Source organism: Taudactylus pleione, unplaced genomic scaffold, assembly GCF_031769625.1.
Source record: "Taudactylus pleione unplaced genomic scaffold, aTauple2 ptg000397bl, whole genome shotgun sequence".
Taxonomy (NCBI): domain Eukaryota; kingdom Metazoa; phylum Chordata; class Amphibia; order Anura; family Myobatrachidae; genus Taudactylus; species Taudactylus pleione.
The window spans coordinates 6,820,746-6,842,919 of NW_028284799.1; the positions used below are offsets into that span (position 1 = coordinate 6,820,746).

At 44.8% G+C, this 22,174-nt stretch overlaps 1 pseudogene; it reads left to right on the forward strand.

The window, feature by feature from the left end:
* Window positions 1-1,369: 1,369 nt before the first annotated feature.
* Window positions 1,370-17,107, forward strand: LOC148506745 (uncharacterized; annotated as a pseudogene).
* The last annotated feature ends 5,067 nt before the right edge of the window (window positions 17,108-22,174 follow it).

Here is a 22,174-nt window from a genome sequence, read left to right on the forward strand (position 1 = left end):
CTGCTAATCTGGATAGCATTATATACACCATTAGTTGTTATTTTTATTAATTTATATGCCTCCACACTGTCATTAACTGCAATAACTTTCTGCACTTTATTTCCTATGCTGTTACTCAATAAATTTTTATCATGTCATACATGCGTTTTGTCTAAGTTTATTTATCAAGTTTAAAAATTGTTGTTTCGATATATTCCTTAAGAAACACCAGATATGTATCTTTCCTTATGTATAACTATAAACATGGATATTTATCATTTTCTAGTCGCTGCAAGCATATTAATTAAGCAATACAGGAATAAAAATGAATTTCTAGGATATTTTTAGCTTAATTCAATAGCTCTCTGTGTATTAAATTGTGATTCCTATTAAGGTGGAACATCATTTATTAAATCACATTACACAGATTACATTTGTTGAAACCTGTAATATTTATTGTTCACTGCTCATGTATATATCTCTTATCACTTCACGATTAAGCCTTAGGTGAAACATCCTTTGGGGTACTTGCCAGGGACCTGATCAAACTAGCAAATACATTGCCCCTATGCTGCCCACTTGCATGTGGGAAACAACATGTTTTATTGCTGAAATCTCTGAATCAATTACATGGGCTGAATGTATGCCCAGACTAATTAAAATTCTGACAAGCATTTAAAGTGCAACATTGGTCTCGGTATGCATTTTTAAGGATGAATTTATGCCTGCAACCGTTACTAATTAAATAGATATAAGGATGTTTAATTTTGAGATCACTGTGGGTATTTGAAACACAATGCATGCAGAAAACATATAAACCCAGACATGTGTCAAGTATTAAACAACTTGTGAGTATACTGTTCAAATAGAGCTGAATGTACTAAATACAGGTAACTGGTCCAACTATGGCTAGTTGGAAGTAGGGACCACCAGAGAGGAGGTAGGGGCTGTGCACTGCTGCAATAGCCTTCACGACCCCTGCAAGAGGAGCTGGAGTAATGTGGTTAATTTGTGCTGGCAGCCACAGTTTACTCCACCTATACCCCTTTCAGACAGAGAAAAGAACTCGGTAATTTTCTGGCTCTTGCCGGGTCGACCTGGGTTTTTTTTCTGTCTGAAAGGGTCAACACGGGACCTAATTCCCAGTACTTTGACCCAGGTATTTACCAGGGTTTTTCCCGGGTCTTACAAGGGTTGGCGGCTGTCTGAAAGTCTCCGACCCGGGTTTTTCAACTCCGGGCATAGTAAACAGCGCTTATTGGCTGAGATGGCAGTGCACAGGCTGATTGGCTGAGCGGCTGGGTCCTCCTGATTGGCTGAGCGGGCGGGGCAGTGGTGCTGGCGTCTAATCTCACAATTCTGCTGCAGGAAAGGAGAGAGAGAGATAAGCATGGCGCACTGGAAGGATGAGGAGATCCGTGAGCTGCTGGCAGTCAGAGGGGAGGAGGAGATCCGCAAACAGATCTGTGGCACAGTGAAGGATGCGATAGTCTACACAAACATAGCTAAGGTCACCTCAAGGGGCATTGTGCGGACCCAGCAGCAGGTAGTGAACAAACTGAAAGCTCTACGCAAATACTACAACAAAGTTCACGACCATAACAGGCGGAAAAGTGGTGCTGCCAGAATGGAATGGGTTTACTACGATCAGTGTAATGAAGTCTTTGGCAATTCTGCACTGGTTAATCCCATTGCCATATCATCGTCTAGTTGTGCATCTTCACGAAGTGTTACCCTGGAGAACAGCCAATCCAGCCCACTGATGCCACCAATACTCTTTGATGACATCACAGAGATAAGTGACACAGATCTGATGGCTGCCACGGGGGTCCCAGACACCAATACACTTGAGGGTGTGGTTGAGGCGAGTGGAAGCAGCACAAGTGGGACGCCAACTCCTGCACAGACTGAGACTCCGACATTGCGCAGGAACAGGAAGTTACTATATACACCCACTATTTTTGGGATGTTAACATTGTCCTGTATTGACTTGTCATTATAGTATGACTATGCTGATTTACTATGCTGAAATCTAAACTCAATGTATCTGTTGCAATGTGAAGCTAGTGTGCAGTAGGCCGCGAGCACATATATGTTTACATTACGGCTTTGAATTAATTTGTAAATGTATTTTGTCTTTTCTTCTATTCCTAGTCTTTGAAGTACCAGAGCGGAAGAAAAAAACTTCCAAGATGGAGCTAGCAACACGCACAATGACCAGAATCCTGGTAAATCAGATTCTGATGCTGAATTCCAGGCACAGGATGATGCCCGACTCCAGCGCTTCTTTGACAATGAAAGAGAATTACAAAATTAATTTGTCAGTCAGCTCGTTGGTCTACACGAACGAATTTCACGTGAAAACAGAGAGGCACAGATGTCCTTCCTTAACGGTCTAGTGTCTAGGTTACACACTCCACAACCTTATGTAATGTATCCTCCTCAGTACTCTGAGGGTCCTGTTAGAAATTACCAACAGCATAGCAGAGGGCTACCATTTCTGCAAAGTAACCCCTCCAATCCACCTCATGCTACTCCACATGGCACAGTGCATAGTTATCCAGATGGCACAGGGAATAGTAATCCACATGTCACTGTACAGAGCAGTCCACATGCCAATACCAGTCCAGAGGGCACAGTGCCTAGCACTCCACATGTCACTGTGCATAATAGTCCTGACGGCACAGGAAATACTAATCAATATGGCACTGTGCATACTTATGCAGATGGCATGGGGATTAATACACAGGATGGCAGAGTGCATAGTTATTCAGATGGCACTTATCATAACACTCCACTTAGCACTATTGTCAGCACTGCCTACAGACAGTTGTAGACTTATATGATGTTTTACATGTTTGCTGTCTACTTTATATTTCTTTTTTGTTGAAGCTTGTTGTTTTTGACAATATTGTTTATCCTGCCGGTAACAGGCCTGGCAAGAGCTTAGGGCAATGTGTGGGTGCCCTTTAAGTCAGCTACGTGTATATATGGGGGTGTACATAATTTAGAATGTACACACATTACCTCCATTTCTTTTGTATTTAAAAATTTGTATACTGCACTTAACAGGCCAGTCGTGAGCTTTCTCCCATGTGTGGCCGCTGTATTACAAAATGTATACTGTATATGTGTCATTTCTAAGGCTGGCCCTGACACACAGTTCTAATAGTTGGGGTGCCTCCCCTATTATATTTTTCAGTTCCCTGACAGCACAACCTATTTTTCTATTGTCTTTATATATAGATATATATATTTAAATTGTTGAATGCATTAAGGCCATGTTGTTAATGGCTAATTCATATTTGGTGAAAAATAAAAGAAGCACTTTAAAAAATGTAATACAGCAGGTGTTACATGTGACATAACATATACATAACATGTGGCTTTCAAATAAAAAAAATTTGATTGCAAAACAAGACTTGTTTCATCTATACTATGTCATTGTATGTATGCAGTGAGCAGACACCACCCACTTTTCATGACCTCATCTCTGTGTGCCATAAAAGCAGTCCATTTATTATGACACACTGTATATTGCAGGGATAATCTAGGTTCTATGTGAAAGGGGTCTACCCAGGAATATCCCAGGAATTATGTGTTGTGTGAAAGGGAGTTAGGAGCAAATTCCCGGGTCCTTCCCGGGTTGAATGATACGGGAAAAACCCGGGTTTTTGGGATTTTTCTGTCTGAAAGTGGTACTACTTGCCTTTTTGCCCACCACTCCTCAGTTTCTCCATTTCTAGGTTCCCAGCCCCAGCAAATAAATATTGTTCAGTGTGTGTGAAAAAAAATATGTTAGGCAGCCCCTGTACTATCCAGTACTGATTGATTTGTGCCCCTCTCAAATATTTGGGGGTGGAGCTATCCTCCCCTTACCTACCCAAGTTCTTATGCCCCTGTCCCCTTATAAGTGGAGATTTTAACACTCCTTCAGCAGGGGATTACTCCAGACATGAGCTTAGGAAGGTCCTGTGTTTCTGAGAGAACATTACTGGTTGAATAATGAAACTCATCAAAACAAAGACTGTTTTGTGTGTTTAGCTACCAAAGTGATAGTGGATAAGTGGGCTGACTGCTTACTGGATAAGGAGGGGGTCAGGAAGTGAGTCAGAGACAGTGTTATTCTGCTGCACCATTGCTGATGATTAAAGGTAATTTATTTTGAACCCATATGTATCTACTCTTCCGTAATCTCTGGGCTCCCGGAGAAGATGGTGGTCCTCCCACATCCTGCCCACTTCCTAGTAAAGTGGGCAAGATTGGAAGAACAATGTCGGAAATGGTGGTCCGTGGGGAGGTGGCAGGTCAATATGATGTGATTTTATGATAATAATGTCATTCTGGCCCCAACCCTCTTCATAGACCAACAATTTGCGGCATTATCCCATGAGGGGATGGGGCCTAATAATGCAAATAGTCCAACCTCACCCCCATCAGGTACCACCTTCATTTTCTCTTTGGGCTTCTCTAGGAGAGGAGATTATTACAGTTGGTAAGTATGACTCAACCTCTCTACAACTAGTGGGGACCAGGTTTCGTGCACCTAAACACTAGAATCTGAGAGATGTCTGCTATTGTTAAGCCTATTCCCGCCACAATACTTTCATCAAAAGAATTTAAAATGATTACGATCACATGAATCTATACTACAGTATATATTATGCCACTCTTTTCTTAACATTATTATTGCAGCCTTTTAATTCAACATATTACAGGACGCTGAGTTATGCATTGTAAATTCCAGAGAGTGATGAGTTGATGTATGTGCATTTTAAGTTGAACAATATGATTTTGATATGAATAGAAGTAAGTCAAGAATATGCTAACTGTATAAATTATATATAACTTTCATTGATCCGGCTCTGTTTAAATCAGTAAGCTGTATGGTAAAGTAATATATTCATCATGTATAGCAATAAGTGGAACATTTATATACACCTTATAATCCTCTGTATTCCGCAGAGATACATTCACACATTGCATTAACATCTTGTGACTGGCAGCATTTTAGATAATATTGGTAACTTTAGCTTGGATATCTGCATGCTTAATCCCATTGAAACCCATTCTTTGCATAATAAAATGATAAATGTCTCTCCTGTCAATATGCATGTAAACATTGTATAAAGGCTGCACACTGCTGCAAGCTATGAATGTATTTTTTTAATACAAGCTTTGAGAAAATGTATCAGGGGTGTTCACCATTCTTCAGGTGTTAACAGTTGGTTTAACAGATGATATTTAATACAGACTTAAAGTTCTTAATTTGGGCACCTAGTATTTTTGTGATCAATCCTCTGAAAATAGCTGTTCTCAGCAGACTATTGCTCATTTAAGTATAGTGGCTGTTTATTAATAGGGTACCATAGCAGATATCAGAGATAACTGCAGCAGTCCCTCTGTTGTCGATCGCAGAAGTATTTCCTATAGCTTTTTATAGGGACTGCAAAAATGTCCAATTTGCCAAACTCAGAAAAGCTTAGCTTTTTGGAGTTTCGACCAATACCCAATGCCAATTATTGATAACTCTACCCATTGTAGCCTACATTTTATATATATTTTTTTTGCAGAGTGAGATCTGTTAAATCCCTATCCACAACACTAGTCTTGTAAAATAGTTGAGCTAGATCTGATCCTCATTCTGACCATAAACTATTTACTCTTTACACTTTGCAGGGCCTGTCTCTTATCAGAGCTGCACGCAAGAAAATCTTGATAAATTGTACCCAAAAATAAATTCTTATTGCTGTGATTTGCATTGAAAAAAAAATAGATGTTAAGGAAAAATTGCAGAATATGATAAATAAACCCCTTAGGGATAGGACTATTGTGATGATCACATGTGACTCCATCACTAAAACCCTTGGCTCACACAGTAATCTGTAGTAAGACACTGATCATCTGACCCCTATTTGTTCCGTTGTCCCATATACACCATTTCCCCTGCCCTGTGCAATACAGCCTGATGATTTTGGGCCTGATTTAGACTTGTACACAAACCCAATGGTTTGTGTACAAGTCCAATGACAGGGGGACTGCACATGTGCCCCCTAAGCCGCAGCATGACTTACTTTCTGTGGCTGTTTGAAGGTGGGGTGAGGGCAGTGGCGCTGATCCATATTACACAATGGGGGCGTGTTTCGACCAATACCCAATGCCAATTATTGATAACTCTACCCATTGTAGCCTACATTTTATATATATTTTTTTTGCAGAGTGAGATCTGTTAAATCCCTATCCACAACACTAGTCTTGTAAAATAGTTGAGCTAGATCTGATCCTCATTCTGACCATAAACTATTTACTCTTTACACTTTGCAGGGCCTGTCTCTTATCAGAGCTGCACGCAAGAAAATCTTGATAAATTGTACCCAAAAATAAATTCTTATTGCTGTGATTTGCATTGAAAAAAAAATAGATGTTAAGGAAAAATTGCAGAATATGATAAATAAACCCCTTAGGGATAGGACTATTGTGATGATCACATGTGACTCCATCACTAAAACCCTTGGCTCACACAGTAATCTGTAGTAAGACACTGATCATCTGACCCCTATTTGTTCCGTTGTCCCATATACACCATTTCCCCTGCCCTGTGCAATACAGCCTGATGATTTTGGGCCTGATTTAGACTTGTACACAAACCCAATGGTTTGTGTACAAGTCCAATGACAGGGGGACTGCACATGTGCCCCCTAAGCCGCAGCATGACTTACTTTCTGTGGCTGTTTGAAGGTGGGGTGAGGGCAGTGGCGCTGATCCATATTACACAATGGGGGCGTGTTTCCCCAGCTTTGTAGGCATGCCAAGGACGGCGTCTGCATCTTCCGATGCATATTTCCTGGCCCTGCTGAGTAGGGCCGATGGCTGCAGTGGTCACGATGGGGATCCGATGCTGCATTTTTGGATGCAGCATTGCCGGCAGGGGGCATCTTTTGTCCTTAGACGCTTCCTGCTACATTAGCATATTTTGTCACCACTGCTGCATCCAATGATACAGAAGTGATGTTTATAGCATACAACTTGGAATCAGCCCATTGCTAGTTCATTGTCCTGAGAATCCACTCCCTGCCCAATCTTAAATCTAGTCATGTGACCCGGACTAAGAACCTGTACAGTGGAAAAACCTGCAATGTATGTTGTATTCTGCTAGCTTATTATGATCCCTGTAGTGACAGGCCACAAAGGAATATTGTTTGACTCAAGGCAGTATGTTCACACATGTCACCTGAAACCTCAACTGTCCCTAATTTGCAATGCCACAGGAAGCTTGGAGCAGTTGAATCTCTTTCAACATCACAAAAACATGTAAAGAATTAACTATGAAAGGTTTACTCCTGGTGGAAAGCGCAGCACCTTAGTTTGCATGATGAACTGTTCAATGTTCTAAGGGTGTACCTTGTTAGACTTTGTAGCACCATATCAGTAAGGTGGTAGATAGAAAAAAAAATAACAGACCATCAATTCAATCTCTTATTCAAACCCTCCAGTAATCACATTCACTCCCCCAGGAAATATGACAGGGTATAATGAGCTGGAGCAAGAGACTCTCTAGGTATTCTTAATCTAAACGAACATGGTCGTTGGAGTTGCAGCCTCTGCCAGATTGAAATAGTACACTGTGTGTGGTAATCAGCGAAGTGTCCAGCATCGGAGATACTACATATTTTCCAGCAAGTTTGCTCCATTTGGAGGCACCCTTAGTTTTGTGTTGCCAGTGTGCCTGCAGAAGTGGTGTAACTTACAGCTGTTCCCTACCACGTTGTTAGAGGGTTGTGGAGAAGCGACCTGGATCAGCAAGAATGGACCAATTTCACAGGGAACTGAAGGTCACTGCAAGGCATTTCATTTTCTGTAACAAACTAATAGTAATAGGCTCAATCATAGCAAAATGGCCAGAATCTGTGTGTCCAACTTTTTTCCTTTTCTGCTTTTCCCACTTCCAAGTGGCACTTTTCCTCAGTTGCAGAAAACCATTCTTACGGCTTAGTATTTTTGTCTCATTGTGCTTTCCAACATGTTTTAAGTCCGCAGAAGAAATCTTCAAGTTTAACAAGTCCCAACTGTTGTTCAGCTACAGTATTTCAGATTCTGCAACTTGTATATTACACTCAAGCTCTTCTTCGCTGGCACTCATTTGCACCTGGAAATTGTGCAACTGTTTCTGTGCACTTGATAGATGTTTTTTTTTACTTTTCTGTTTTTTATTTTTGCAAAGCAAGATAGGACATACAATAGATGAAAAAAAATGTACAATAGTTAGACAATATTGACAGTAAAAAGAGATAAAAAAAATCTTAAGATGTCATAACATATAAGAAAGAACAAATATTCACATTATACAGTTTATAATATATAACTAAAAAGTGATAATGCATGTTTAACAATAAAAGACTTAGTAAATTAAATATGTGACTGACAGACATTTTTCAAAGTTCATAGTCTCTCCTTGCAATTCCTCAATCACAGCACATACATGGTAAAGTTATTTTTCTAAACTTCACTTTGTTCTGCTGTTTCATTAGCACTTCCTCTAGAAACATATTTCTTTCATCAAGACCTTCTGAAGTTTCACTGGAAATAACCAAGGAGGGACCCTCCCAGTGGAAAACGTAGGATTTCTAGAGGGGGGTTTCCAAATACCTTATTTTAGAGTGAGTGTGGCAGTCCATGAGGAGGGTAGAATTAGTACTTATCCAGCTTTAATATGTGTCATACAAAGTGTATTGTGTATCATAATTCCAGCATGTAGAGGACCAGCAATCACAGTAACCTATTAAATGCGGCAGTACGGCCATCCTGCCTGAGCTGAATGGTTTTATTTTAGATGTGCACCATTCCAGAGTATTAGAGCAAGTAGGGGAGTCTGGGGGAGCAGCAGAGGAACCTAGCACTGCCCTGGACATATATGTACATATTGGGCTCTATAGCAGCACATCCTTAACAGTGAATGTTTTCCAGATTTCCTAGTTGGTACACAGGTTATTTATTACTGGATGATATGTGTTAAAAGGTCCACAGGTGGCGCTAATTATTTCATTTGTGATACTGAGAAGAACATGCAGCACTAGTAAAATTCTATTATATTACTATTTCTGTTGTGGTCATGGTGTGGGCTGGGGAGGGGGTTTCGAGGCAGACGGACACCCCCCCTGCGTGTGCCTATGCCCTCCTGGGTGTGATGTAGCCACTCCATCACCAAAAGCAGTAGATAGCTATGTAAACTGTGAGCTTGTGAGACTACTAAATACAGGTAACTGGTCCAACTATGGCTAGTGAGAAGGAGGGACCACCAGAGAGGAAGTAGGGGTTGTGCACTGCAGTCATAGCCTTCAGGGCCTCTGCAGAGGAGGTGGAGTAATGTGGTTCATTTGTGCTGGCAGCCACAGTTCACTCCACCCACTTGCCTTTTTGCCCACCACTCCTCAGTTCCTCCATTTCTAGGTTCCCAGTGCCAGAAAATAAATATTGTACAGTGTGTGTGAAAAAAAATATGTTAGGCAGCCCCTGGACTGCCCAGTAATGATTGATTTGTGCCCCTTTCAAATATATGGGGGTGGAGCGATCCTCCCACTTACCTACCGAAGTTCTGGTGCACCTGTCCCAGATGTGAGGTTAGAAGGGTCCTGTTTCTGAGAGAACATGACTGACTTCATTATACAGATGTGTAGAAAGCATCCATCTTTTCCCATTAAGCTGCAGCTGCAATCCAATTATTTCTGTGTGGATCCCAACTGCTTGCATTCTCCACCATAATGTGACATTCTAGGGTATTTTCTTCAGTAGAGTGGTCAATGGTGCAGTATTTGGGTGCTCAAAGAAGGGTCACACCACAGCTTGTCTGGGTTAAAACAAACAAAATAATGTCAGCAAATAGTAACAGAAAATAAGAAATTACCTAGCTTAACTATCAAGGGAAGCTAGTCTGTGCACAACTTCACACAAATATATATATATATATATTTATAAAATTTTTATAACATATTTATAAAATTTTTCTCAATAAATATATTTGTAATGGGGCTTCACCAAATGTCAGCAACAACCCATGCAATCAACACATGCAAAGAAATCACACCATAGATGTCCATAAATTAAGTTATGTGTAATAATGTGAAATTACACAGGGAAAAAGTATTGAACACGCTTATTGAAATTTGTTTAATACTTCGTGCAAAGGGCCTGATTCAGAGCCGGACGCTATTTGCGCTCGCTCGTTCAGAAAAAGGGGCCGGATATTTAAATAGAGCGCTTGCTCTTTGCGGTCTGTTGACGCCTCTATGTCTGAACGAGCGAACGAAACATGCGCTCGCTATTTTTAAAAAAACGCCCAATGGCCGCTCGCATGATACGTCATCTCCGCTATTTATTAGATTAATCGAGTACATCGAAGGCATCTGAACTGCTCGCAGTGCTTGTGGTAGCATTTTCCTACCGCAATCATGCGAGCAGTTCAGGCTAAAAGACAACCAAGTGACGTGGCCGATGACGCTGCTTTGTTAATTATGCACACCCTTAAAACGCCCATTTTGACCGTTTGGCACGCCTGCGTTCGGATCTCCACTCCCCGTTTTCAAGCACCTTCCCCTGTTACCACCCACAAACGCCTCATTCTGTCACTCAAATTAGCAGGCATTCGCTATTTTGCGAGCACACAATTTCCGACCGCAATGACTGATTCGCGCATGCGTATTACAACCCATACGCATGCGCAGTTGTGCGAACATCGCTCGGAGCGAACGAGCGGCCGCTTACGAGCGGCTCTGAATCAGGCCCAAAAGCCTTTGTTGGTAATGACAGCTTCAAGACGCCTCCTGAATGGAGAAACTAGTCGCATGCATTGTTCAGGTGTGATTTTGGCCCATTCTGCCACACAAACAGTCTTCAAATCTTGAAGGTTCCGTGGGCCTCTTCTATGAACTCTGGGCCTGATTCAGACCCGTTCGCTAAGCTGTGAATGCACGCTATGGGCGATTATCGCACGTTTGTGCATGCGTATGCGCCAAAGTAGGCATGTGCGAACCAGTCACTGAGCCCGGGAATCGTGTGCTCATATTACACAGACTGGATGCTATTTTGAATGACAGATAGCGCCGTTTGTGGGTGGTAACAGGGGAAGGTGCTTGTGAACGGGGGAGTGGATGTGCGAACGCAGGCGTGTCTGGGCATCAAAACTGAGTTTTATGGGTGTGCATAATTAGCAAAGAAGCATCATTGTGCACGTCACTTGACTGTATTTCAGTCTGCAGTGATTGCAGTGCTTGCGGCGAGGTAGGGTCTACCTCAAGCGCTGCATGCAGCTCCGATGGCTATCGATGTATCCGTTTAATCACACACATCCTGGAGATGATGTGTACTGAGAAAGATAGGTGGGCGTCTTTATATTGGCGTGGGTTCGTTCTGCCGTCGCTCTCTAAGGCATAGAAGGCGTCCTTCCACCAGACAATGCGAACACTCCATTTGCATACTCGGCCCCTTTTAGCTGCATGAGAGCTCAGCTTAGCGTCCGGGTCTGAATGAGCTCCTCTGATCTTTAGTTCTTTCCATAGATTTTCAATTGGATTCAAGTCAGGTGATTGGCTGGGCCATTCTAGCTGCGCTATTTTCTTTGGCTGTGTGTTTCGGATCATTGTACCCGCTGTAACTATATATATATATATATATATATATATATATACTGTACATACATATATATATATATATATATATATATATATATACACCTCCAAAAAAGAAACGGCACTCCCAGGCTCTTGTTCAAAGATGCAAAAAATCCAAGTGTATCAATACATAATTTGTCAATGTTCCAGGGCCTCCGCCCTTTCGTCAGGACACACTTGACAGACAACACAAAAATGTACACTTACCCACCATGTCTAGTGTGATTGGAACTCACTGCCATCAGCGTCCACACACGCAGGCACTGCACTCCAGGAAGCCGACCTCCGAGCCTTCCACTTCTGGGGTCCGCTTACCTCTGTTGCTATGCAACCATCCAGCTTGCGTTCCACCAGCGGGAGTCTCCGTGTCCATGTCGAGTGCAGCGGCACAGAAATGGAACACCCAGCATGGGTTCCTAGATAAAGCATATTTATTATCATGACCTATTTATCACATTTTTGGAATTAACCCTGTGTAGGAACTATTTCCTTTATGATGGCTAGTACTTCCTGCAGCTTCGCGGATGTACCATGGGATCAGCAGTGGCGCCATCATATGTGAACATCTATATATTCGAACAAGAGGAACTTATGTTTCTCAATCGTCTTGAAATTAAATGTCATATCCGTTTGTATACGAGATACATAGACAATGTGTTTCTTTTATGGACGGGTGGCCAGGAATGTTTTGATCTATTGATGGAAGAGATCAACAGTTGGAAATGTACTATTAAATTCACATATATGTGCAGTACTGATTTTTGCAAATTTTTAGATGTCCAGATTAACATGGCTAATGGGTGCTTGAGCACTGATGTTTTCTATAAAGTTGTGGGCAGGAATACTTTTCTACTATCTTTTCTCCTCTATTTTCCTCCTTCCCTCATACCCCGGCCACATTCTCTCCTTCATCATCCTCCTTCCATGATATCTCTCCTCCTTCATCCACCTTTCCCATCCTCCTACCCTCACACCCCCACCAAACCCTCTCCGCCATCATCATCCTTCCCTCATAGCCCAGCCACATCCTCTCCTCTATCTTCCTCCTTCCCTCATAACTCTCCTCCATCATCCACCTTTCCTCACACCCCCACCACATCCTCTCCTCTATCATCCTCCTTCCCTTATACCCTGGCCACATAATTTCCTCTACCTTCCCTCACACCCCCAACACATTCTCTCCTCCATCATCATCCTTCCCTCATGGGCCAGCCACATCCTCTCCCTCATCATCCTCCTTCCTTCACATCCCTACCACATTCTCTCCATCATCATCAGAGAGGTTTCTCCCCTTTAACCCAATAAGAGGGGTCCGGCCCAGTGGGAAAGCTCCCGATGTCCCGGTGGCCCAATCCACATAATATATATACATACATTGCACATTGTATATATACATACTGTATACTGTGTGGGATATTTTTTACTAGCAGCGATGCCTATTCTAAGTGTAACCTCACTAATAACATTGCTGCAGCATTCCCTATGCTGTTTCACTCCATTAATCCCTTCAATGCAGGGAATTTTTCCTGCATTACTTACAAGGAGCTATTTTAAGACTATTGACATTAAAATGTCATTGTGAACATATTTCTGCATTGAGCCAAGGTCCTCTGTCTGTATTATGGACTGGTTGTGTCAGCAAGTCACAGGCTTTTGACTGATAAAAGAAAGGATGGATGAGACATAAAACAATTCAAAAACAACAGCAAATAATGTTTACAGCAAAGAGAAAATGTTATTCTTTTATTCCTAGGTATTAATGCATAACTTATTATTTAAATAATAAAAAACATTTTTATTGTACTGTTTAAATGTTGTTTTACAGGGGATAGAGATTCATTCTGGATATTGTCAATATTAAAGACACATCATGTAATGAAGCACAACACAAAAAGGCTAGACTGGGAAAAGGGCAAAGTATTAGGGATGAAGTGAATTGGCTGGCACACGGGATGCCGGCTGTCGAAATCCCGGCATCGGAATCCCGAAAAGCAGCATGAACACCGGCGCAGGAATCCCGATATCAGTTGAGATGCAAACGGCGGAATCCCAACAGCTGGCATCTGGGCCGCCATCAGGGAGGACTGCCGGGCCTCGAGTCCCAGGCACGGAGAGAGCGGAAAGAGAGGGGGGCCTGGACGCAGCGGTGCTGCACCACCAGCCAGGTAAAATTGAATTAATGTACATCGCCGGCGGCATGTCCTTTATGGTGCCAGCCGCGAGCTAGCCAGGGGTCGTGGAATGGCAGCCAATCAGGAGCGTATGCTCCTGATTGGCTGCTCGTCCGCGAGCGGTGATTGGCTCGCGCCCGGCACCATATTTGAAATGTCGCCGCCAGTGCAGCACTACTACCAGAGACACTCTCTCTTGAAATTCAGTCGGCGCTGATTCTGGTTGGCTGGATGGCCAGCTGAAGAAATTCTACAGGTGCACTACTAGTACTATATTACAGTGGCGTAACTAGGGCAGGGCGAGCGGGGCACATGCTCTTGGCGCCGTGGGTCCGGCGGCGCGGGTGTGTGTGTGTGTCGCCACCGGCCATGGTACCGGCCCGCCCTAGTTAGCCAGTGTAGTGCCAACTCCAGCGTGTGCAGTCAGCACTACACATTTACACAGGACCAGAGCTAGGCTTCCAGGGCCGGTCCTGTGCTGCACAGCTGAGCCCTTCCCTCCCCCTGAGCGCTTGCCCAATAGTGCCAGGAGGAGAATGGCATGCGGGTGGGCTCAGGCTGTGCTGACACACCCACCACCACCAGTGCTGGCACCGATGTTAACCAGCAGCCAGACGACTCTCATTGGCTGCTGCTGCTACTGCACACACATCACTGCCGAGCGGCAGCGATGTGTGTGTGAAGCAGCAGCCAATGAGGTCAGACAGACTCTCATTGGCTGCTGCTGCTGCACACACATCACCGCGAGCGGTGGTGGCGATGTGTGTGTTAAACAGCAGTCAATGAGCATCCTGCAGTGGGTAATGGGAGAGACATCATGGCGTCATGACATCTCTCCCATAATGCAGAGCGCGCCAGCCCGGGAGGACTGACGTGCGGTCGGCGGCGGGAACGTGGATTCAAGTAAGAATTTTTACTTAGTTTTTTTGTTTCATTTCAGTGTGTATTTATCAGGGGGGCTAAGGAGGGGACTACTACTGGGGGCACTGCTTCGGGGGGGGCGGGTTCCACTACTGGGGGCTACTACTGGGGGCACTGCTCCGGGGGGGACCACTACTGGGGTCTACTACTAAGGAGGGGACTACTACTGGGGGCACTGCTTCAAGGGGGGGCACGGGACCACTACTGGGGGCTACTACTGAGGGGGATACTACTGGGGGCACTGCATTGGGGGGGGCCACTACTGGGGTCTACTACAGGGGGCATTGTATTAAGCGGGACTCCTACTGGGGCCACTATAAAGGGCACTGTGTAGGGGGGACTACTACTGGGGGCACTGCATTGGGGGGACCACTACTGGGGACTACTACTGGGGGGACCACTACTATTGGGGGCACTGCATCAAGGGGGACTCCTACTGGGGCACTATATAAGGGGCTTACTACTGGGGGCACTGAACAGGGGGGACCACTACAGGGGGCACTGAAAAGGGAGAACCACTATGGGGGGCACTGCATAGGGGGGACAAGAACTGGGGGCCTGCATAAGGGGGACAACTACTGGGGGCACTGTATAAGGGGCACTACTGGGGGGCTGCATATGGGGGATCACTATTGGGGGCACTGTATAAGGGGAACTAATGGCGGGCTGCATAAGGGGGACTACTACAGGGGGAACTGTGTAAGGGGCACTGCATATGGGGGATCACTACTGGGGGCCTGTATAAGGTGAACTAATCGGGGCCTGCATAAGAGGGACCACTACTGGGGACATTGTATACCGGGGGTACTATATAAGGGGGACCACTACTAGGGGCACTGCATATAGGGGACTGTATAAGGGGCACTGCATTAAGGTGCAAATGGAAAAATGTTCCCAGTGACAAGAAAGGGGTGTGTGTCATGTTGACACTCTCCATTTTTCAGTGGCCACGCCCCTTGTGACCACGCCCATTTTTCAGCGCGCGCGGCGCAGGCGTGCGCATAGAGTGGGGGGGCTCCATTTTCAAATTTAATCTAAGGTTCTGTGCAAAAACGCAAACAAAGCATAACATACGCAAAAAAAACACTCCTCAAATTATGAGTGACAGCTCTCTACAAAAAAATGTGTATAGGTGAGACATATATGTGTAAAATTAATAAATAAAGAAAAAGGAGTGCCTACTAGTGTAAAAACAATTATAAAGTGCCAAGTAAAGTGCATAAGAAAAATGAGAGGATCCAGAGACTTATCTTAAAAAAGGAATGATCTTCAGTCACCTGACCATCAAGTAAATTCAGTGTATATGTAAAAGAAAAGAATAACAATCACACTGTCACAAACTCACAGATGGATTGTGGATGCTACCCATATTCAGGGAATTGGCTAGACCTATTCCTGAGGTGCGGAGTCTAATGTGCTGGCGGTTTTCACCAGGGACCCTCACAAGAAGGTTTGGACTTGGCTGCGTCCGATACACAGGTCGCGGCCCTCAGGTTAGGTTTCCCTATACAGGTGCTGGTGAACTTGGTTGGAATGCAGAAGACTTTAGCGTAGTTGACGAGCCGGGTCAGAACCAACCGGACGAGATGGTACCAGGGAGCAGGAGTAAATGGGTCACTGGAAGAAGCCGAGGTCAGAACCAGATATCGACACGGAACCAGGGATTGAGCAGAATCAGAGTCACGAACAAAGCCAAGGTCAGAACCGATAACCAGGATATGCACAGGAACAGTGGAGTATGGTAATGGAGCCTTTACTCTGGCACTGGAGTTATCCCAGTAACTTCCTTATATAGGTCAGAGTTCACACAGTCTCCAATCAGCAGGTCCCTAACTGAGTGCTTGTCTCTTTGAAATCACTAGCAGAGAGGCGCGCGCGCTCCTAAGGAAGCCACGACCGCCTGCACACAGCAGCCAGGGAAGAAGGAACACAGCTGACAGCGGGCGCCGGGGATCTCCCGCCCGCAGTCCCATGCCAGTCCGGACCCCAGCGCCGCTGAACTAGGTAAGAGGGACCTGGATTCGGCAACGTTGTGACATTACCCCCCCTTCTAGGGGTGGACACCGAACACCCCATAAACGGCTTGCCAGGGAACTTTTGATGAAACTTCCAAAGGAGTTGGGGTGCATGAATATCTGAAGCCTTGACCCAACAACATTCTTCCGGACCATATTCTTTCCAATCTACCAGGAATTGAACTGGACCCTGGGACATTCTGGAGTCCAGCATCTGTTCAACTTCATACTCCTCTTGGTGATCTACTGGAATTGTGGAAGGAGGATTGCAATGTCTCGAATATCGCTTGAACACCAGAGGTTTGAGGAGAGAAATATGAAATACATTGGGAATCTTGAGAGTACCAGGAAGTTTTAAAACGAATAGCCACTGGATTGATTACCTGAAGGATCTGAAAAGGCCCAATGAATCTAGGAGCAAATTTCATGGTGGGAACTTTCAATCGCAAGTGTTTAGTAGATAACCAAACTTTGTCACCTGGGTACAGTACTGGACCTCTCCTCTTCCTATCTGCCACCTGTTTATACCTGGCAGAGATTTTGCATAATTTCTTCTTCACCTCTTTCCAAATCTTGAGGAATCAACTCACTGTGCCACTTACTGCTGGATGGGATACTGACTGAAGAGCCAGCAACTCAGGTATCACAGGATGTAGCCCATACTGAATGAAGAACGGATAGTACCCCGATGTCTCAGGGTACAAATTATTGTGAGCAAATTCCACCCATGGTAACAAAGAAACCCAATTATCTTGATTGGCAGAGATGTACATCCGAATGAATTTCTCTAGATCTTGGTTCACCTGCTCTGTTTGACCATTACTCTGAGGATGGTATGCAGAAGCGAAACTCAGGATGATATCAAAACTCTTGCACAAGGATCTCCAGAATCTAGAAGTAAACTGCACTCCACGATCCGAGACAATGTCTTTGGGAAATCCATGTAGCTTGAAGATTTCCTTTATAAATATATTGGCTAATTTTGGAGCTGATGGTAACCCTTTTAGTGGCACAAAGTGAGCAACCTTGGAGAACCTGTCCACTACTACCCAGATTGTATTGAACTCCTGACAGGAAGGTAGGTCTGTTATGAAATCCATAGAAATGTGAGACCAAGGATGATCAGGTACCAAAAGTGGACATAAGGAACCTGAAGGAAGCTGAGGAAGCACCTTGTGTTGAGCACAGGTGATACAGGCTGCCACATCATGACGTACCGTTGGCAACCAGTACTTCCTGAGGACCAACTCCAATGTTTTTCCTACTCCTGCATGACCAGAGAAGAGTGAAGAATTGGCCCATTGAAGTAATTTGGTTCGTAGTTCAGGTGCTATAAATGTTTTCCCCGGTGGAATCTTGACCTTAGAAACCGCAACAAAACACACACGGTTCAGAATAGGCTTGTCTTCTTGTACATTCTTCTCAGCAGAACTAAATGCTTGAGACAAAGCGTCAGCCTTCACGTTCTTACAACCTGGATGGTAAGTAATAATCAGATTAAACTGATTGAAAAACAGCGACTATCTAGATTGACGGTAATTGAGACAATGAGCGGTTTTGAGATAGGTGAGATTCTTGTTATCAGTAAAAACCATGACCGGAAATTTTGCCCCTTCCAGCAGATATCTCCACTCCTGCAAGGCTAGTTTGATGGCTAACAATTCCTTATCCCCGACTGTATAGTTCCTCTCCGGAGCTGAGAACTTATGGGAAAAGAAGCCACAGGAGTACCATTTGCCCCCTTCATCTTTTTGAGACAAGACCTCCCCCACGCCAATCGTAGAAGCGTCCACTTCTAGAAATAATGGCTGATCACAATTAGGTTGTCTTAAAATGGGAGCCGAAGTGAAATATTGCTTTAATCTGACAAATGCTTCTTCTGCGTTCTGAGGCCAAACTCTGGTATTCTGACCTTTCTTGATGAGTGTCGTGATGCAATGGATGATTAATTCCTGATAAACTGATGGTAGAAATTGCAGAAACCAAGGAAACGCTGTATGGCATTTAGTCCTGTTGGACGAGGCCAGCTAATGATGGCGGATATTTTCTCTGGATCCATCTGGAGACTTGAACCTGGTATTATATACCCCAAGAATTTTAACTCTGTTTGGTCAAAGGAGCATTTTTCTAATTTGCAGTAGAGCTGATTATTGTGAAGCCAGGATAAAACTTCACAGACATGCTTGCGATGACTTGCCAAATATTTGGAAAATATCAAGATATCGTCCAGATATACCACTGCATACTGGTGCAATAGATCTCGAAAACTATGGTTCATGTATTTCTGAAAGACTGCAGGTGCATTACTTAAACCGAAAGGCATGACAAGGTACTCGTAATGCCCATCTCGAGTGTTAAAAGCAGTCTTCCACTCGTCTCCTGCTTGGATTCGAATCAAATTGTATGCCCCACGAAGATCTAATTTGGTAAAGATCTTTGCACCTTTTATTCGATCAAAAAGTTCTGAAATTAAAGGCAGAGGATACCGGTCTTTTATAGTGATAGCTTTGAAACCCCGGTAGTCAATACATGGTCTCAAACCTCCATCTTTCTTAACGAAGAAAAGACCGGCACCTGCAGGTGACTTGGATTATTGGATAAACCCACATTCAAGATTTTCTTTGACGTATTCAGTTACTGCCTGGGTCTCCGGAAGCGACAGAGGAAACACTCTTCTACGGGGTGGCATTTTCTCTGGCAATAACTCTATGGAGCAGTCCTGCTCTCAATGTGCAGGAAGAGTTTCGGCAGCATTTTTACTGAAAACATCCCTGAAGGACTGGTACAGAGCTGGTAGAGAATCATTTGTGACACAGTTCATATTCGGGATAACCCAACATGGTGGTCGGATTAAAGGAAGACAATTTTGAAAACACTGAGGTCCCCATGACAAAATTTGAGGTTCATTCCAATCTAACGTAGGAGCATGCTTGAGTAACCATTGAAGACCCAAGATAATAGGACTGTCAGCTGACGAGATTATGTAAAAAGAAATTAAGGGGGTCATTCAGACCCACTCGCGAGCGGCAGTACGCTCGCAAGTGGGTCGATGTTCCCCACTGCGCATGCGCACGACGGAGGGAGCTCCGTCGTGCGCATGCGCAAGACCCGACGAGTGAAGGACTTTCCTTTGCTTGGAGTGTCTCATCAAAGGGGGCGTGCTGTCGATGGTGACTGACAGCACGCCCCCTTTGGTGGGCGTGCCGGGGGCGTGCCTGCCAGACGTCTGAAGCCGGCCCCACTGACTTCACTAGTGATGTCAGTGGGAGTGATTTTGGCTCTGATAGAGCCAAAATCACTCCTGGCCTTGCGGTTGAGAAACCCAACTGCAGGCTTTTACTCGCAGTTCCGATGGTCGCGATGGTCTTGCATCATTTTGCACGCTCGTATATGCTGTGGGTGGTGACCCACAGCTATACGAGCGTCCAGGAGGACGCTCCATATTAATGGAGGTGGGCCCTGATTCAGAGCGAGTGCTCTGGTCAGAGCGTCCGGCTCTGAATCAGGGCCTAATTCTTTGTGAAGAGCGCCCACTTGCATGATAATTTCTGGAGTTGAAGGTGACCATAGGAAGTTTGTTGTCGTCTACCCCAATGATACTGAGTGGACTTTGTAGGGGTAAACTACTGATCCCTAGCTCTTGAACTTCTTTGGCAGTAATAAAATTCCCTTCGGTACCTGAATCCAGGAAAGCCTTAAGTGTCTTGGTGGGTTTCTCTAGTAGTAGGATCACATCAATCGCAAACTGTGATATTTTTTATCGATTGGGGTGTGCTGGAGCGCACCTAAGCTGACCACCCCTTGATCAGTTAGGCCTTGTCATTTCCTGGAAGTTTAGGACACTGAAGAAGACGGTGATCTGGATCTCCACATTACAAGCATAGATTATTCTTGAATCTCCTTTCTCTTTCTACCACTGGCAAGCGTGATTTCCCAATCTGCATTGGTTCCTCAGGGGACTCTACCTGGGCAGAGAAACGAGGTGCAAGTTTGAAACTGAAGCGCCGGGATTGCTCTCACTCTCGGGTTCTCTCTCTGTGGCGCCGGTCGATGCGGATGCATAAAGAGATTGAATCATCCAAAGATGTAGCCAATTCTCTGGATGCTAAGACACCTTTAATTTGCTCGGAAAGCCCTTGCATGAAAGCTGCCACCAGAACTTCATTGTTCCATTCTAATTCGGAAGCAAGGGTTCGGAACTGTACTGCATATTGTGCTGCAGTCTTGCTTCCCTGTTTTAATTGCAGAATCGCCTGATGAAGCAGGCGATACCCTGCCGGGTTCATCGAATACTTTTCTGAAGGCTTCTAAAAATTTAGTGCTGTCATTAACCACATGATCATTCCTCTCCCACAGTGGAGACGCCCAGGCGAGGGCCTGTCTGGACAACAAGGAAATAATGTACAGTAGGCCACCTTGGTTCTTTCTGAGGCAAAGTTTGCCGCTTGAATTTCAAATTGGATCGAGCACTGATTTAAGAAACCTCGACAAGTCTTGGCTCCCCGTCATATTTGGAGGGATTTGGAATTTGCAATGGTGCGGATACTCCTGCCACAGGAACAGACACTGTAGACGCTGCTGCCGACTGTACCGGAGGAGGATGCAAAATGCCCACTTGTTCCATTAGCGTCTGCAAGCACTGCATGATCTGGGTCTGATCCCGTTCTTGCTTTTCCACTCGGGTGAGCAAATTCTCCAGTAAATCACGTGGCGAAGGATTACCAGCAGTATCCATGTTTTTGGGCCAGAGTATTCTGTCACAACCTCATGGACGGATTGTGGACGCTGCCCGTATTCAGGGAATTGGCTAGACCTATTCCTGAGGTGCAGACTCTAATGTGCCGGCGGTTTTCACCAGGTACCCTCGCAAGAAGGTTTGGACTTGGCTGCATCCGACACACAGGTCGCGGCCCTCAGGTTAGGTTTCCCTATACAGGTGCTGGTGAACTTGGTTGGAATGCAGAAGACTTTAACGTAGTCAATGAGCCGGGTCAGAACCAACCAGACGAGACGGTACCAGGGAGCAGGCGTAAACGGGTCACAGGAAGAAGCCGAGGTCAGAACAAGATATCGACATGGAACTGGGGGTTGAGCAGAAACAGAGTCACGAACAAAGCCAAGGTCAGAACCGATAATCAGGATATGCACAGGAATGCTGGAGTACGGTAATGGAACCTTTACTCTGGCACTGGAGTGCTCCCAGGAACTTCCTTATATAGGTCAGAGTTCAAACACTCTCCAATCAGCAGGTCCCTAACTTAGTGCCTGTCTCTTTAAATCACTAGCAGAGCAGCGCGCACGCTCCTAAGGAAGCCGCGACCGCCTGCACACAGCAGTCAGGGAAGAAGGAACACAGCTGACAGCGGGCGCCGGGGATCTCCTGCCCGCTGTCCCACGCCAGTCTGGACCCCAGCGCCGCCGAACC